Here is a 16,946-nt window from a genome sequence, read left to right as displayed (position 1 = left end):
GAGCATTGAGTGAATGAGTAAGTGTTCTTATCTACCAAACCTCACATTAAGTAAGAATGCATGAGTTACCTTTACCTAGACCTGGTCAGAAAGACTTGGAAGGGGGTGAAAATCATCCCACTGGGGGAGTAAGTGGCAGAAAGCCCTCAGCTCCGACCCTAGTACATCCCCTTGGGGGAGGAAAGGGGGAAGGAAAACTGGGATTGATTCTTCCTTCCTGTTCCACGAGACTCTCCTCCATACACTCACACACAGACTTTACTACCTGCCCTCCTACACTCCTCCTCCCTCAACTGCATTTTAAATAAATGCCCATTAAAAAAAATCCTCCTCTTCCCATCGCTACACGGGCCAGATCCTCCACCCCCAGGTCCCTGACGCTCTTAGATTTTCCTGCTGCCACGTTCCACCCTGAGCCATGTCTTCTAGTATTTTGCTTTCAAATTGTGTCTCCTGCCATTTGTGCCACATTTAAAATGCTAACAGTACAGAATGTCATTTACAGAACCGGGGCGTTTGCTCCGGAAAATTAATTTGACTTATTCCTTCTGCCTGTTCCTATCTCCAGGCCAATATTATGCTACTCATTCTACAAGAGTAATACTTAATGAATAGGACTATTAATAATGTCAAGGTCCGCGGGGGCCTGGCGGCTAACGGATAGGCGTAGACGGAAGGAACCCATCACCTGACTCCTGGTTTAATGTCCCATGAAAATATCAGGCACTGCAGTGTAATTATGGAGCAGGGAGAGGCGAGTGGATGACGACCCAGAGTTTCTTAAATATTTTTCAAATTAGTTGATGCTTTTCCTTTTGGGGAGGAGGATGCTTTATCCCCCCTCCTTTCTATTTTTAGTTCTGGTCTAGAACAAGAGCTGGACTGTTTTTATGACACACACACATGCGCACACACAGACTCTCACACACACAGAAAACAATGTATAATACAGAGATACTAATAGCTGCTGTCACTCCAACATCTTGAGACACTGTTGAGTATGAGAAAGAGGAGGAGGGCTTAGGTTTTCATTTAGGAAAAAAGAGGAAAAGTGGAATCAGAATATCTGATTTACAAAGAGTACCCCAGTGGCCCTCCTTTCCTCCATTCACCTCCCCCTTTCCCAGTGCATGTAGAATTACAGAGCTAACAGGGGCTTCTAGAGAGAATATGAGTCCTCTGGTTACTTGTAGGCCCGGCCCCCCCCCCCACCCCCTCACTGCCCAGAGTCCTGAATACTCAAGGAGAGGGAAGAATGTCCCTTAATGTACAGCTTCTTTTTTGCTTGAAGCCTGATTTCTTTCAAGCCATGAGATTATGGCCCTGAGTTGGTCCACATGGCTGCTTTTATAGGAATAGATCAGCAGGGTTTGGCAGGAGCATGGAAGAGGGGAGGGAAGGAGGAGGCCAGTACTGGGGGTGAGGGAGTTGGTTCTGGACTCCTGGGTGTCATTCTCATCTCATGTGTGGAAAGGGGATAAGGATATCTGCCATGCAGGATGGTGGTGAGGCCATGAGATAATGGGTGCGAAGGGCCTGGGGCCATGGCTGGCACATGGAGGGGGCTGATAATGTTAGTCTCTTTTGTCCAGTTCACAGATGGTGCAGTCAGTCTCAACCATAGCAGGAACCATAGTATCCTTGGTGCAGGGTTGAACAAAGGATACACACCTCTGGCCCTGGGGAAGTCTGATGTGTGGAAGCTTCCAGTGTAATGGGGGAACTTCTGCCCTTGAGGGGCCCCCGGTCTTAGGGAAGAATTACAGCGCCTTTTGTGGGGGCTCCCCAGTCTTATGAGAGTTCCAGCCCCTGATCCGGGAAGTAGTCCAGTCCAGTGGGAAAAACCCAGCTTCTGGTCAGGATGGAGGGCTTCTAATCTGGTTGGGGAAACTGAGCCCCTACCCTTGAGGAAACCCTAGTCTGGTAGAGGAGACACAGCCTCTATGCTGGTGGGGGGGCGGGGGCGGTGCTCCTAGTGTGATGGTGGAGACAATTCTTGCTCCAGGGAAGCTCTAAATTTGGTGAGAGATGTATAACCCTGGCATAGTAAAATCCCGGTCGAATGGGGTAGACAAAGGATGTACTGGAGGGATTTCAGCCTGGTGAGAGTAACAGCCTAAAGAAGGCGCCTCTGATGGGAGATACCAGAAACTGTCCTCAGGGAGCCCCCCAGACTGCTGGGGGAGGCAGACCCTTTGGCCTCGTGGAGTGACAGTATGATCTGGGGAGGCCTTTTCTGTAGTGACAGATCCCCCAGTCTTATTGAAGAGACATAGTACCCATTCTGAGGCAGCTTCGACCCTGACAGGGATGGCAGGGCGAATAAAGGCAGGCAAACTGCAGAAACCCCAAAGAAAGGGAGACACACACTGTTCAGTCTTGCTGGGGAGAAATCAACCCAAGCCCATCAAAGTGGCAGATGCCCGGAGAGGCTGGGCGTGCTACGCTAGATGTGTAAGGTCAGTTTGGAAGGCCGGCCGGCCCCTTTTCCTCAGTTCCCGGAAATCTCCCTTTTCAGCACCACGGTCAGCGGCCACACAGCGGGCGCGCGCCGCCCGGCCCTTCTGCGTGTCTCTCCGTCCACAGGGACTGCGGGTTTGAGGGACAGACGGCCAGGGTGTGTGAAAGGCGATGGGCCGCCTCCCTCGCGCGTCTCTGAGCGAGTATCTGTCTCCCCCATGCGTCCGCAGCTCCTCGCAGAGGCGTCGGGAGTGCGCATCAGCATCTCCATCCTGTGCTGCCGCTGGGCCCGCGCCTGATCCCGCGAAAAAGGGGGACGCTTCCTCTATGTCCTCTTCCACTCCAGAGTTAGGAAGGGGGTCAAGCCTTCCTCCTGGGGTCAGCAGGAGTGGGACAAGTCTCTCTGAAAGCCTAGGGGTGTGCGTGGGGGGGGGGTTGTTGCTGCAAAGAGGTCAACTTACTATTGATGTCTTGGGACACTGGAGGGCTGACTAGGAGACGAACAGCCTCTTTCTGAGCTCTGGCTGCCCTGCTCACAGTGTCAGGGTCAGCTTTGGGTCTGTATCTGATCTCAAATGCTCCCCTCCCCCAGTCTGGAACTGCCTGCATCAGTCTTATGAGAGTCTTGTGCAGGAACACCTGGTTTCTGCCAGGGACCCTGAGGGGTTCATCCCATTCCAACTTCAGGTCAGGAGATCGGGACACGACAGTTACTCTGTGCCAGCTCTTCCTCTTTCCTCTCTCTCCACTGCCTGGTTCGGGCTCTTAACATCTCCCACAAAAGACATGTTCACGGCCCCTGCTTCTTTCTGAACCTGAACCTTAACAGATTGACATGGTCCAACAAGCTCCCCATCATTTCACTCCTCATACCCAAACTCCTCAGAGGACAAATAAAGAGGTTGAGGGATGCGGACCCAGAGAGATACCCCATCTCCATACCTGCCTCCATCCTCATTAAAGGCAAATATGGAATCAGCAAAAAGAAAAAAAAAAACAAATAAAAAGTGCTAAAGTCATCCAATTAATAATTATTCTGACGGACTCATCAGAATTCACAGCCAGGCCAAGGAAAGGGTGGAAGAAGGGGGTCAGAGAGGACAAATGTGGGGGGCGCCTTCTTGTCCCTCACCCTCAGGTGAGAGGAAAAGAGCCTCCTGCCAAGTTCTCGTTTTCTCGCTTGCTCCTTTTTTTTTTTTATGGGGCATCCTGAGTGTAAAAAATATGACTTGCCTTTATGGTGCTCCAACAGGAATGAAGCTATAAAATTATGAACAGTTTTTATGACGGCTATTCGGGGGATGCTTTTATATTGATGGTATACAGCCTGAATCTGTCTTTTTTGCATCCCACCCCCTTTCCCTGGGTGGGGAGGGGAAGTCTGTGTAACTATTTTTCATGCATTTAATATATTAATTATCCGGTAAATGCTCCCCAGGCTGTGCTCGGGACATTGGAGAGTGACAGGTTCTCAGCGAGCCTCCAAAGGCAGCGCATCAGCCTGCAGTGTATTATGTCGGCGAGGTCAGGGTGGGGTTAATGTAACTTTTTATTTGCTGATTTTTCATAGGCGGGAGCAAAGCTAGGAGGGAGGGAGGGAGAGAGGGAGAGTGGGAGAGGGAAGGATAGAGGGAGGAGGGGAGGGAGGAGAAGGTGCCACGAGAGCAGAGATAATGGTGAGGCACATCTCTCCACCCCCAATTCACCTCTGTCAATGCCAGGAGGTTTGATTAGGTGGGAAAGGAGCATGTGGCCTCTCCTGGCTTGCTTGGTTGCCCAACAGCACACACGTGTGGTGACTCTTCTGAGCTCTCTTTTGCTGCATCTTGCACACTTGAATGTGGGCACAGTTTCACCATTTGACTCCTTCTCACTCTCTGAAACCAAAACCCAGAATCTCAGGCCTGGAAAAACCTGTAAGGTTACGTGAGGAATGGCTGGCCAGCTTTACTTTGCAGCTGTCAGATGAGCGCTTGTACACAGACACTTGCACACTGCCATGTGGCCTTGTGCACACATGTGGGCTGGCTTTGTCACCTGGTTCCACATTGTCCCTCCTGCTCTCACATATCAAATGCTCACGTAGAGCCCTTGCCCAATCACAAAGCATAGCTTCTGGCGATTAAATAAGGGGAGTGAGGAATGGGTCCCTCTGGCCACGGTTTCTCATCTCTGTCATGATACCAACTGTCCTCATGTCTAGAGCTGAGACCCTGTCCATCCTGAAAGAAAGGAAAAACATCAGACAACCAGACAGCCCATCACTGCCTGGGTGATGTGTGGTCCAGGTTGCCCAATGCCAAGATGCTCCTTGGACCTTTTTGTGCTCCAGGTCTTAAGATGGTGAAGGTTGCTGCTTAGCCCTTTCTGTCCCTGGCCTTCTGCCCTTGCCCCGCCATCTGCCGGCCCCAAGAGGGCAGCACAGCTGGGTCTTCTCTGCTTTTACTAATTGTGATCCTGAACACCTGACTCCCGGCTCCCCAAGCCTCTGGAGCTTTTATTTACTTATTTATTTTGGTGGGTTTTTTTTTTTTTTACTGTAAAAATGTTTAATCATTCAGAAAAGTATAGACATTATTATTATTACTATATTTTATTATTGATGTAGGCACTTTTGTGTGTTTGAGGCAGAATAAGGACTACTCCTTTTGAACTAGGAGCCCAGACGCTGGGGTTCAGGGCCTCAGCTCTGCCTAGCTGTGCTGTTCAATGCCCCTTTTCCTCCACCAAAGAAGACAAAGAGAGGGTGAATACTTCTGAGACTAGGCAGATGCACCCGTCCTTGTCCACAGGTGGCACTGAAGCCAGAGTGTGAGAGTGTGTGTGCATGTATGTGTGTGCACGCACAAACACGCCCTATCTACCTCCAAGGGGACAAGTTAAGAGTTGGAATCCTAGTAACAGAGGGGCCTGGGTTCAGGTCCTTGCTTTGCCGCTTCCTGCTCTGTGACCTTGGGAGAGTTTCTTCACCACTTTCAGACTCAGTTTCTGCATCTGTGAATTGAAGGTAATTATATTGGGAGTGAAACCTTCTAGGAATGTTGTAAAGAATAAAGAAGTTAATACCTGTAAGGTGCTTAGCTCAGTGCCCAGTACTATTGCTATTGTTATCATTATTAATTATTTAGATTCCACCCACTCCCACCCATCCATGTTTGTACAACTAATCTCTACGAAGTTACTACCCCTCCACAGGTTTGCAAATTCTGCATTCCAGGTGGCTGTTTCCTCTTAGGCACTTGGTCTGAGTTGCGGCACACTGTGAATAGGTGTGCAGTAGTGTCTAATTATGGCCCAAACACCCGAGCAGACTTAGCATGCATTTGCCTTTGTCGTCCCTATGAAGCCAGCATAGGGAGTAGCATTAAAGAGTCAATGTTACTGGGCTCCTCTTGAGGGCTGTGGGTGTCCTATGCATTCCCTGCTTTATTTTTCTCAATGGCCTTATGAGGTATACACTATTATTAAACCATCTCACTGGGGAGGAGCCTGAGGGTCAGGGAGACACAGTCAATGACAGGCCAGCCTGAGGTCACCAGGCAAGAACCAGGATTGGGATTCAAGGCCACCCTGCTCTGAAGCTGGTGTTCCTCCCATTCCCTCAGGCTGCCTCTCACTCTGTTTTTAAAATGATACATCAGACTAAAGCCGTGATGATAGCAATCTTGCCGAAATGTAAGTGCCTACTCTCTATCAGGCACTGGGGAGGGTCTCACAAGGATGAGATGTCGTTGCTGCCCTGGAGGAGTCTGGAGGCTGCATGGGGGAGATCAGACATAGAGAAACAGTAGCAGTTGAGGTACCAGCACTACTCCTGAGCTTCTAACAATACTGTCAGTAACAACCACCAGGAGAGTTAATGCTTACTCTGTGTCAGACACTTTTCCAAGAACATTATCCCAAATAAACTTGTTTTATCCTCATAAGACAGGTACTGTTATTACCCAATGGTCCACAGGTAAGAAACTGAGGGGCAGAGAGTTGAAGGTGCAGAGGACTTGCACACCCTGCAAGTGGAAGCTTCTGGATTGGAACCAGGATGGGCTGACTCGAGAGGTGAAGCTCATAACCTGCTGTGTGCCAGCTGCCTGCATTCCCACAGCTCCCTCGCCAGTTTGGATCCTCAGTCTCCTTTAGGTGTGTATAAATTTGTTGGCCATATTAAAATTTTTATCTTTGCCAAGTATTTAACGAAAGTATCATCAGTGCCATGTTTCTCATCATAATGGTTCTAAGAATGGTAGCTCTCATTTGAGACCCTACTACATGCCAGGCACGAGGTAAGTACTTTATCTACATCACCACATTTCGTTTTCTCAACAACCTCGTGAGTGGATACCATGATGGTCCCCACTTTACAGATGAGGAAACTGAGGTTTTGAGGAGGTTAAGTAACTTGCCCAAAGTCACACAATAAGTGGTGGGACCAGCATGTAAGCCCAGGCAGCATGTCTCCAGAGCTTGAGCTGTTAACCCAAAACTCAATAATGGGAGAGGAGCCTGTGGAATCAAAGGGAGAAGCCCCCTGTTGCCTCCCTCCATCCCAGTCACACACCCTCTCACCCTCTTCCTCTCTGCCCCTCACAGAGCTGCAACGTAGAATTTCCCCAGAACCATATATATGTACATATCTGTATGGATTTTTTCCATGAATGTGATCATTCTCTTGTATTTTCTGTAGCTTGCTTTTCTTTCTCATTTGTTGTCAGTATATGGAGATCTATTTCATTCTTTTAACCTCTACCTAATATTGCACAGAATGGATTCACCATAATGCTCCCAATGATGGACATGTGGGTTGTTTCCAATTTTTTGATACTGATGCAATGAGCAATGCTTCCCTGAACATGCTAATACAGGGCTTTATGCACATGTGCTCAATACTTAGAAGTGAGATTGCTGAATGAAAGAGAATATGCCTTTAAAATGTTACAGCAGTTGCCAAACTGTCCTCCAAAAAGGCTCATGCTCTCCCCGGGCACATGAGAGGACCCCCATTACCCTGTATCCTTGCCATTAATGGCTATTGTACATCTTTTGTCCATTTTTGCTTAGCTGATATATGAAAAAAATATTTTTGTTGTTTTAATTTCCCTGATTACTACTAATATTGGGGACCTTTATATTTCTTTGCTGTCTTTTCTATCTTCTTTGACCGTTTTACATCTTATCTATGTATATGCTTTGCCCCCTTTTTTTTTTTTTGTAAGATTGGCCCTGAGCTAACATCTGTTGCCAATCTTCTTTTTTCTTCTTCTTCTTCTCCCCAAAGCCCCCCAGTACATAGTTATATATTCTAGTTGTGGGTCCTTCTGGCTCTGCTGTGTGGGATGCTGCCTCAGCATGGCCTGATGAGTAGTGCTAGGTCCACACCCGGGATCCAAACTGGGAAATCCCGGGCTGTTGAAGTGGAGCACACGTGCTTAACCACTTGGCCATGGGGCCGGCCCCGAGCTTTGCCCATTTTTTGATTGGGTTGAGGACTTAAGGTTTTTATTTTTTATTTTTATTTTTTTCCTAAGGATTGGCACCTGTGCTAACATCTGTTGCCAATCTTCTTTTTCTTTTTCCCCAAAGCCCCCCAGTATATAGTTGTATATTCTAGTTGTGCTATGTGGGACACCGCCTCAGCAGGGCCTGATGAGTGGTGCTAGGTCCGCGCTCAGGATCTGAACCAGCAAAACCCTGGGCTGCTGAAGCAGAGCGTGCAAACATAACCACTCAGCCACCGGGCTGGCCCAATCAGGGTTTTTATAATATTATTTTTCTGAATATGAAAGTAATATATTCTAAATGAAGAACATTGGAAAACAGACAATAATAAAGAAAATAGATGTCAGACATAATCCCTCCACCCTGAGATAATACTTGGCAACATATTGGCGCCACTTTTTTTCTATGCAAATATATGAGCTTCCTACCCCCACTCTTAGCAGAGCATGGAATACACAGTCTTATCCCCCTTTTCCCACTTGACATTCTATAGGGCACATTTCCCTGTGTTATTAAATATTTCAAACACAATGTTTACGTTTGCTCAGTATTGATGAAATTGCTATGTCAAAATTTATTTAACCATTATTTTAATTGCTGGATGTACAGGTTGCTTCCAATTTCTCACTATTATGAATAATGCTACAGTGAACATCTTTGTATGTAGATCTCTGTCCACATTTCTGATTATTTCCTTAGCACAGATTCCTCGAAGTGGAATTATTGGGTCAAAGGGTATAAATTTGTAAAGATTTTTGATCCATATTGGCAAATTGCTTTCTAGAAGGGTCATATTGATTTACATCCCTACTAAGCATGTGGGAGATGCACATTTAAGTGCACACTTTATAATTAAAAAAAAAACCTTTTCGATTGGGAGGTAAACGTACTCATTATTGTCTTAGTCATCACTCTCTCTTGCAATGGGGTTAAACATATTTTCTTCACCTCTTGGCCATTTGTATTCGGCCGTGAATTGTCCGTCCATGTTCACTGCCCGCTTTCTATTGGACTTATCTCCATTTTTGAGACAAAGAAACTGACACTTGGAGTAGTTAACTAACCTACCCACAGTTACTCACCTGGCAACAGGCAGTCGGGATCCAAACCTGTCTTACTCCAAATCTCAAGCTCTCGCATCACGCTGCTTCTCTTTTGTTCCAGAGCGAGAGTCTGCACACCACTGCTCAGCCTGCTGACTGTTTTCATATATGAAATTATTGGCGCCCAGCCACGCCCATTTATTTACTATCGTCTATGGCTACTTTTTCACTACAATGGCACAGTTGAGTAGTTGCGACAGAGACCATACGGCCCACAAAGCCTGAAGTATCTGCTATCTGGTTTTACAGAAATGTTTTACAGAAAACGTTTGCTGACCCCTGATCCAGAGCAGCCACATTCAGTAGTAGTCACATCTTAAAAGGTAAAAAGAAACAGGTGAAATTAATTTTGAGTATATTTTATTTAACTCACATAACCAAGATATTATCATGTCAACATGTAATAAACATAAAATTATTGAGGCATTTTATGTTTTTTGTCCTGTTTTTGGAATCTAATGTGTATTTTGCACTTAGAGCACATCTCAGTTTGGACTAGCCAAATTTCAAGTGTTCAGTACATATGGCTAGTGGCTTACCATATGGGACAGCGCAGCTCGAGATCCCCAATTATTTTCCAGTTGTGAAATAGGACAATGCTAATCCACTCACTTCACAGGGTTGTTGCAGGAATTGAATGAGAGGCTACATGTGCATGCGGTTTGTAAAGCATGACATACATGTGATGGGTTTTGATTATAATCATGGGGTGGGGGATTCAGGGATGCCTTGCCTTCCATGCTGAAGGATGGGTAGGAATGTGATAGGCAGAGGGTAGTTGGTGCAAAGGATAGTTCAAATGATCAAATACATACACACACACACACACTCCTACTCATACCACATTTTCATTTCTTCCTTTCACTGGTTCAGTGTCTCCTGAATAGTACTCAGGCTCCTGGAGGGCAAAAGTTATAATCACTCAGTTCGGAAGAGACTGTTCCATTAATTCCTTATTAATTCCTTAAATGTTCCATCATTTCCTATTGGCTGTGCCCGTGGCCACTGGAGGTATCTGCCTCTGAATCACCCTGCTTGGCCACCATCCAGAATTAAAATTTGGGTTTTTTTTACTACTTCATTCATTCATCAAACACTTATTGAATACCTATTGTCCACTGGCTTCTGAGATGGGAGTTCTTATTACATAAAGGATTTTCTCAGAAGATACACTTGCAACAAAGGTATTGAAATTAAAAAGGAAAAGCAATGAAGAGGTACATGTGTATAGGCTTAGAGCTGATGTAACATGAAATTATACTCCGAGCTTCTTGGCAACCAGGGCAAAAAGGGAAATAGATTGGATTACATCATTTCCACTATCTGGGAGAAAAATATACGCTACTTTTTTCAAGAGAGGCAAATTGTTCCCAGGCACTACATTCAAGCTGGCAGGCATTGCCAGAGGCATTGCTCAGGGGCTCGGAGCAGCATCATGGATCAGGCCTCCCACTGCATTTTACAGCAGGAGCAGCCTGGATTTCATGTGGCTGTTTCTTGTATCTGCCCTCAATAAAAGTTGAGGGCACAATGTGCAAGCTCAGGCTCAGGGAAGGCGATCCTGCAGGAGGCTAACCTAATGTGGTCCAGGTGTGGGGCTTTCTAGGGATTTAGCCGGAAGCAAGGCAAGGGTTTAGAATGCCCATGGGAGCGTCTGCCCCAGCGGTCTGTCAAACCCAGTCCAGCCTCTTCTTTCCCACTGCCACCACCTTAGGGTGGGGCTTCATCATTTTCCGTCTCCTTTCTCATCTGCCTCCTGACTCTTCTCCACCCAGCAGCCTGTGGTCTTTCTAATACACAGACCCCATCGCCACCCCCATGCTCCACAGGCTTAAAATCCATCAATGACCCAAGGGGTGGGATTTGGGGTGAATTTGTTTGCTCTCAGCTTGGAACTTTTCGTCATTGTTTGAATTCTTTATAACAAGGATGAATAATGCTTGCAAAAACAATAGAATAATCTTACTTTAGAAAAGAGAATGTGGATCAAGACACCCAGATGTGCCAAGATTCTAATAGTGGTTAATTCTGAGTGATGGGACTATTGCTGACTGTTTTCTTTTTTCTCTATAAAGTATATTTTTAAAGTAAAAAATATATATCATTGAATTTTCCATTTTGCTTTCATGTCACCTAGCACCCAACCACTTCTCTGAACTCTCACAGCTTCCTTTGCATAGACTACATTAATTCGGCACCTACTATGTGCCAAGCACGGTGCTAGGCACTTAAAAATATGTAAATATTACTGTATTTAAACCATGTGTTGAGTCCATTTTATGGATGAAGAAACTAAAGTTAGAGAGGCTATGGAACCTGCATGGGGTCACAGGGCATGAGTGACAGCCGTGACTAGAACCCAGGCAGGGTGAAGCAAGAGTCTGAGTTTTCTGCTACATCATAAGCTCCTACTTAGGACGTTAGGTCTTTTCTTTCTTCACCCTAGCACAGTACTTGGCATATTCTAGGTGTTCAATAAATGCTTACTGTTGAATAAAGGTACTTCCTAAATATCACTTCTGTGGTGGGATATTCTTGAGATGCTAATCGATTTTTTTCTCCCCTCATAACTTCCCCTCCCTCCACCCCTCAGTACCACGGCCTCAGTGGAGGGATGGGCAGGGGGAAAGTGGAAATCAGGAAGGTTTCTGGGCTTTGGTTTTCAAAGCCTTAGGCCCTCGGGAGAATGGACAGTGTTTCCAGCTTGAGAGTTTAGACTTTGCTGGACCTCAGAGGGTGAGGCTTGGGCCCAGGCAGACCCCTGAGAGCCAAGAGGACATGGCTGAGAGGTGAGTCCAGGCAGCTGGCATCTAGATAGCTTCATGGAGAATCCCAGGCCCCGATAAGCAGAATCACTAATATGCCTTCCCTCCTGGCCTGGAAGAGCACAGAACTGAAGATGCTACTTGGGCAAGCAAGAGGGTCCTCCCGGAGGGTGCCTGGGTGAACAGATAACACGGTGGATCACATGATACCCCTCAGCCTCAGCACTGCATCAGCTCCTGTATCTTAGAAGTAAGTCCAGGGAAAGGGCCAGAGCTGGAAAACCCAGCAATGCCCGAGACTGCATTTTTCCCACTGCCAGTGGAATGAGGACTCTGAATGGAAATTAAATTATATTAAAAGAAAATAAAGAAAGTTTTATCTTACACTTTGAGTCTTTGGACTGAGACTTTTACTCACCGCACTTAGCTGGGCATTTCCTCTGGGCTGGAGAAATACATTCTGAGGCTGCACCGTCCTCTGAGTATGCAGAAGGAAGCCTGGAATTTCAAATCACCCACTGAGGGCAGGAAGTCCTCAGAATTTGGAACCCAAAAGAGTGGCTGACATCGTAAGACAAAAGTTAAGGAGATTGATAGGTGTTCTCCTCACCTGGAAGGTCTCCCTGCCTATGTGTGCAGGTGGGCCGGAGGACCCCCCTTGTAGGCAAAGATGAGTCTTTCTGCACCCATCATGCTCACAGACAGGAACTTGCCTTAGACCCACAATTCCACACCATCGACCATGATAAGAATGATCTTGGCCTAAAAAACTTTCAGAGCAGATATGACTGGTTGCCCATATCCACTTCATTAGTGCCCTGGTGGACTGACTCCTTCTGAACGGCACTGTTCCCTGGGGGACCTTCAAGATGACTGAGCCATGAAATGGCCCCCCAGGGGATAAAAAAGAAGGAGGTCTGCTGAATGAAGTCACTTACCGGTGCCCCTTTGCATCTGAGCCTATGCCTGTTAAGGACGGTGAATTTGGCTTTGCCATGCTTGATGCTGTCAGATCTTGGGCTGCGGGGGAAGAAGGGACAAGACCAGTGGACCAGCAGGCTGGCTGCAGTGTAGTGAGAATGTCATTCAGTTGGAAGGTCGGGTTCAAGTTTCTCCCTCCCTCTCTCCCTTCCTCCCTTTCTCCCTTCCTTCCTTCCTTCCTTCCTCCCTCCCTCCCTCCCTCCCTTCCTTCCTTCCTTCCTTCCTTTCTCTCTCTCTCTTTCTTTCTTTCTTTCATTAGATAATCTGCTTTTCTTTTTCTTTAGGTCACATTGGTTTATAACATTATATAAATTTCAGGTGTACATCATTATATTTCAACGTTTGTTGAATATAACCTATTTACATTGTGTTCATTACCAAAGTCTAGTTGCCATCCATCACTGGTTCAACTTTCAACTCTGCTCTTACCTGCTAGGGCTGGCCACCCCACTCCCCTTTTTGAGGTTTGGTGCCCTCGTCTGTTAGAAACGCTGACGCACACGGCTGTGGGGGTGGGGGCACCTGGGAAGCTCTCCAGGCTTCCCCTAAGGATCCCTCATCCTATTGCACTAGCAGTAGCCTCATCCAGTCTTAGCTGCAACCCCATGTCACCCGTGGAAATCCCGTTATCCCATGAAAATGGTGTGATTCAATGCAGTTAGGATAAGGAGGGACTTGGGAGCAGCCGCTAGTGGTTACGCTGCTGCAGCTGGAAAGCAAGTAGCCTCTTTATTGCCAGAAAGCCCTGGGTATCTCCCAGCCTAGTGGGTCCGCAAGCTGGTGCTGGGTCTTCTGGCTGAACCTACACCTTCTATAAGCCAGATATCCCACGTTTCAAACACTTTTATTATGCTATTATTTTTTAAAATAAACACTTTTATTATTATGTGGGGAGGTTGGTGTTAGTTGTAGGGCCATTCAGAACAAATTAACTCTGAGTCTGGAATTCTTTTTGTTTTAGTTGAGATTTTCACAGCAAGAAAGCCCCTAGGGTGACAACCTTTCCTGTACATCATCTCATTCAATCCTCAGGATACGCTGGTGGGGCAAGCTAGGTGGCCATTATTTTACCTTTTAAATACCTCTCTATTCTATCCACATTTCTCCATCACCTCCGCCACCTTCCTAGTGTAAGCAACTGCCACTTCTTTTTCTTAAGCTTTTTGAGGTGTAACGTATTTAATAAAGTACGCAAACCCTAAGTGTACAGTTTGATGGATTTTTACACCAGTGTAGACACCATCCGGATGGGGATGCAGAACATTCCCGGATTTACGGCAGGTTCTCTTCTCCCTCACAGTCACTATCCCTCCCAGGATAACGATTATTCTGACAACTGTCCTTATAGATTTCTGTCACTTGTTTTTGAGTGTCATTCAAACAGAAACATACACTATGCCTTCTCTTCTGTTGTGAGATTTATCTGGGTGGTGTGTATCAGTAGATTGTTCATTTTCATTGCTGTATAATGTTCCATTGTGTGGATATACCACAATTTATTTGCCCATTCTGCTGTTGTTGAACATTTGGGTTGTTTCCAGCTTTTCGCTCTTCCAAATAAAGCTCATGTCTTTTGGTGGGCCTTCTGCTGGGTCATAGGGTATACTTATATTTAACTTTAATAGATATTATCAGATATTTCTTCCAAAGTGGTTGTACTAATTTACATACCCATCAGCAGTGTATGAAAGTTCCAGTTGCTTGACATCCTCCCTTACTCTTGGTATTGTCAGTGTTTTCAGTTTTAGCCATTCTGATGGGCTTGTAGGAGAATCTTTTGGTGGTTGTACTTTGTGTTTCTCTGATGACTAATGATGTTGAGCATCCTTTCATTTTTTTATTGCAAGCCACTGTTAACACTCTCACACACCACCGAGAAGGACTCCTAACTGACCTTCCTGTTTTTGCTTTGGGCCTCTCCAGTCCCGTCTTCCCAGTACATCTACAGTGAGCTGTGTTCCTAACACCTCAATGGGCTTTCTCTTGCCCTTTGGATCAAGGGCTAATCCTTGACCTGTCCCCACCTGCTCAGGACTCTTGCTCACCTCTCCAGCTTCATCTAGACCATTCTCCCCCTTGCACTCCAGCCACTCTGGCCTCCTCTGGGCATTTGGGTTGTTTCCAGTTTGGGGCTGTTACAAATAAGCTTATGTCTTTCTCCTTCATCACATTCTGTAATTATATACTGACGTGATTCTTTGACTGGTGTCTGTCTTTGCTACTAAACTGCAAGCTTCATGGGAGCAAGCCTGGCACTTGTCTTGCTCATTGTTGTATCTCCAGTGCCTAATGTAGTGCCCAACATATAGCAAGTCCTCAATAAACATTTATTGAATGAATAAATATGCCCTCAGTTTACAAATGAAGAACCTGAGGCTCAGAGAGGAAAGGTGCCTTCGGGTTGCAGACCTGGGGCTAGAAACCAGGATTCCCGACTACTCAGTGCTCATTCTACTGCCATACCCTACTGCCTCTGATGAGAAAAGGCACTTTTCCATCACTTTTGCACAATTCTAATGTAAAGATTACTATGTCATGATTATTGTTGTTGTTATCATCTCCCCACCAGAACGTCAGCTCCCGGAGGGCAGTGAGGGTGTCTGTTTAGTTCACCACTAGATCCCCAGTATTCAATATAGTACCTAGAATATCAGAGACTGTTAACATGGGTTGGGTTGATGGTTAACTACTGGCTGAATTGAAGCATTGTTAGTATCGACTAGTATAAGGAAAAATGTCAGCTCCAGCTGAAAGCAGATGCTATGGGACTGTCTACATGTTTTCATTTTGCTAGGATTTTATGGGACTGATTATTGCCCAAATTAGAAAGCTTGGTGACAGTTACCTGGAAATCTGTCACAGGCTAAACAGTGTTCACGCAAACCTCAATAATCTAAAACTCACTCTGGTGGCACCTAGGCAAGTCAACCTTCATTTTCCCTCTTGGGGAAAAAAAAAAGTTAGCTTGAACCACGGAGGATAGAAACAAGAGAACACTTCAAAGGCCACAAGGCAACTACCAAAGAGAATTAGGACTTTGCTCATTGTTGGCAAGCAAATTGATGCTGCTCATTGCAAATGGATCTTATTTGCTCACCATCAAGTCTTATCTGCTCATCGAGCAGGTCTCGCTGCCGTGCCGCTTGGCAGCAGCTGGGTTCCAGGGATGGCAGCTCCGTGGGAGTAATAAAGTGGCGTTTCGTTTCCAATTGTCTCTCATTGAGACCTCTCAGTAATTCGGATTGATTGTCCTGTAGCCCAGCGCAGGGGGTGACTGACGGAGGTTTGTCTGGGCCAGGATTTTTATTGCTGTCTCAGGAACTGAATGATACACACAGCAGGTTGGTCCCGAGCTACCCAGGGACACTGTCCTTTCCAGCTGGGGGCCAAGACCTGCATGTGAGTGAGGTGAGGAGGCACTTTCAGGCCTGGAGTCAGGCTTCTGGACTCCTATCCATCCCTAGGAACAGGCCTGTGATGGTTTCCATCTCTTGCCTCTGCCTTGACCATGGTACCTCTGAATGCCTGGGGGCTTCAGGCTTTGTCTTCAGTGGGAATGGCTCATCCATCCTCTACAACCCATCCATCTGGGAGTCCCAGGGTGCTTCCAGGGGTGTGGCTCCAACACTCCTCCTGTGGCCTGGCCTAAGCTCTGGGTTCTTGCCTCTGTCAGGCAGAGAAGGTGGGTGAGGGGGTAGGGAGAAACAATAGCCCCTTAGTCCTGAGCTGTTTATCAGTTTTGTTTTTAGGAACAGGGAGAGGTAGAGGTTCTGGGGTGCCGTGGGTGAAGCTGGCAGCATGCTGCACACTCCCTCACACCAATAGCTATGCCACCAGCCAGAGTCTCGGCTCAGCTCAGAACCCTCTGGCAAGTCCTGCATTTAAAGGGCCAAGCCCCTCTGCCCCTGGGAACGAGGTCAGCCTTGTGCCTCTCATTCCCTTCCCTTTCAATTTCTGTGAATTTGAGTTCTCCTCCTGGCCCTGTCTCCTGTCTCCCCGCCTTCCACATCCCCATCCCCTCAGACCCATCTACCCCTCAACCCCATCTGACTGCCAATTGAAAAGGCCTGAAAATAATGTGAAATAATATAGTTTATCACCCAGAGGCTGCTGACAGGCAGCACGGCCATCTCTGAAAACAGGC

General features: G+C 46.6%; 1 long non-coding RNA gene across 3 annotated transcripts in view; it reads left to right on the top strand.

Moving 5' to 3' along the window:
- The window catches only part of LOC139039972 (uncharacterized), a 48,121-nt gene extending 36,558 nt beyond the window's left edge, over positions 1-11,563 (top strand). For 2 of the 3 annotated variants that reach the window (XR_011493512.1, XR_011493513.1), the window contains exons 4-5: positions 6,419-6,597; positions 9,118-9,481. This is a non-coding gene — a long non-coding RNA (uncharacterized lncRNA). Of the gene's footprint in view, positions 1-6,418; positions 6,598-9,117 lie in introns of all 3 variants that reach the window. The other variant, XR_011493511.1, reaches the window with a different exon arrangement.
- The last annotated feature ends 5,383 nt before the right edge of the window (positions 11,564-16,946 follow it).

Source organism: Equus asinus, chromosome 13 (assembly GCF_041296235.1).
Source record: "Equus asinus isolate D_3611 breed Donkey chromosome 13, EquAss-T2T_v2, whole genome shotgun sequence".
Lineage (NCBI taxonomy): Eukaryota > Metazoa > Chordata > Mammalia > Perissodactyla > Equidae > Equus > Equus asinus.
This window is presented reverse-complemented; position numbering and strand designations above follow the sequence as displayed.